Here is a 2,684-nt window from a genome sequence, read left to right on the forward strand (position 1 = left end):
TGGCAAAAGTAGGTTTACAGTTGTTCATATGGAAAATAATACAATAATAATAAATATTAATACAAGAGTAACTGTTTTGTGTACTCACAACTGTAAACCTACGTTGTCCCACCCTGTATACAAATATTCAATTATTTTTTTTTTTTTTTTAAATATATTTTATTGATTTTTTACAGAGAGGAAAGGAGAGAGATAGAGAGTTAGAAACATCGCTGAGAGAGAAACATCGATCAGCTGCCTCCTGCACATCTCCTACTGGGGATGTGCCCGCAACCCAGGTACATGCCCTTGACCGGAATCGAACCTGGGACCCTTCAGTCCGCAGGCCGACGCTCTATCCACTGAGCCAAACCGGTTTCGGCCAAATATTCAATTATTATGTTGTATATCTGAAACTAATGTTATATGTCAGTTATACCTCCATAATTTAAAAAGCAATAATAACAATAAAACAAAAACTTTTGAATTAAAAAAAAATGAGGGGTGAGAACCTATCTAATTCTTAGATGAGTTGAGATTGGTCCCCTTGGGTAAGAGAGGGACCCAGCCTTTCCTGAAACATATGGTTGCCTGGTAACTGAACAAAATCGGGGTTTTCATATCAAGATAGTAGGGAGAGAATGGCATTGTCAGATCCATTATGACATTACAGAGAAGACTTAAGAGCTGGTTGGAGCTGTAAAAGCACTGTTGTGGATCTATACTATACACACTGAAGATGATTTTCATTTTTGAAGTCACAATCTCCTACATATCATTGGTCATTAATGAAAATTAATTCCTTCTTTCTCCTTAGACTCAGAGCTACTTAGACTTTGAGAAGCAGGTTTGTCAACATGACAGAGGACCAAGGTAATGGATTCCAATGACGAAACAGGAAATTCATTCATGAGCTTTTGGCATACCTCCAAATTTACTTAGCCGACAATGGGATACCTAGATTTTCCTACGTCTGCTTTATTATCCTTAATGAGAATGACCAAATATTAATTAGATGGAAACAAATATTAGATGGGATTTAAAAAAAAAATCTGGCTTGCCCTAGCCGGTTTGGCTCAATGGATAGAGCATTGGCCTGCGAACTGAAGGATCCCCGGTTCGATTCTGGTCAAGGGCACATGCTAGGGCTGCAGGTTCGATCCCCAGTAGAGGGCATGCAGGAGGCAGCCAAATGATTCTCTCCCATCATTGATGTTTCTTTCTCTCTCCCTCTCCCTTCCTCTCTGAAATCAATAAAAATATATTTTAAAAAAATCTGGCTCTCCCATTCTCCCCATCCCACCAACCTGCCACCCATTTTAATATTGGAAGAGACAGAGGCACAGAAAAGTTATGTGATTACCAGAGATTATATCAGGAATCTGTGGCAAAAGTAGACCTTTTCTCCACCTTTCTCTCACCTTGTCTTTGGTGGTTTTACAATAATTAGAGTTTTTCTCTGATTGTAGTTCTATGTATCTCAACTGTGAATACTGTAGAAGAGGTGCTAAATAAACAATTTAGATTTAACACTCAGTTTCCTAAAGGGACACGTGGGGGCAGCAACAGTTTAAGAAAAAATTCCAGTTCTAACTTGTACAGGCTATATACAGGGGTAGGCAAAAGTAGGTTTACAGTTATGAGTACGTGAAACAGTTTATTCTTGTGTTATTTGTTCATTATTGTAGACCTACTTTCTTAATTACTGTAAACCTACTTTTGCCCACCTCTCTATATACATTAGGAAATGTTTGAAAAAGGGATATTTGGGGGGAGGGGTGGTTTGTTTATTTGATAGTACTGAGTTTGCTTATGACCCATATGCATCAACAAGGTACTGGGTATTTCAAAGAAAGTGGTAGTCAGCATGACTTAATTATGCTTCCAAATGTGTCACTGCTAAGAGATTATCAGACACATTCATTATAAATAGGAAGTGTGTCTTCAGAATGTTTGTTAATACTGAGCCACACCTTCCTTGTAGAAGTTAATGAGATTTTGTGTCACATGGACTGCAATAAGTAAAGGCAGCTTATTGATGAAAAATGCCTTTAGCTGTTATTATAACCCATTTTCATTATTATGATTACTGATGAATAAAACAGTCTCCTTTGGTAGTTCATTTTTTTATTTCCTCATTCTTTGATGTTTTCTTTCTTACTGTCAGTTGATTCATATCCTTCTCTAATAACTCCAAATAGTGATTCCTGAAGGATCATTCCTGCTTTCCTTCTATCAAATTGTTACTAAACATGGAATTCTTGCACTGGAATTCTGTGCTATAAAATATTAGGCATATGTCCAGGCAGTGTTCAAGACACATGAAAGAGACAGGTAACAGGCATATTCAGACAGGAAGCTTACATTTTCTTATAGTTTTCAGTGGAATCTGAACTCAGTCAGGGGAACGGTCACCAATGAAACATCAACATTAAACCCAAGAGACATTTCTCGAGCATCATCCAGAACCCAGGCTTTGAAGGTCATTTCTATCAACACTGCACATTTCCTGTCTGCAATTAACAGTGGATACCCAGGTCATCTTCAATTCCAACCCCTTTAAGGCAGATGGATGCTTTAGGTCAGTGGTTGGCAAACTCATTAGTCAACAGAGCCAAATATCAACAGTACAACGATTGAAATTTCTTTTGAGAGCCAAATTTTTTAAACTTAAACTATATAGGTAGGTACATTGTTATTAACTT

The sequence above is a fragment of the Myotis lucifugus genome, unplaced genomic scaffold, assembly GCF_000147115.1.
Source record: "Myotis lucifugus unplaced genomic scaffold, Myoluc2.0 scaffold_107, whole genome shotgun sequence".
Classification (NCBI taxonomy): Eukaryota; Metazoa; Chordata; class Mammalia; order Chiroptera; family Vespertilionidae; genus Myotis; species Myotis lucifugus.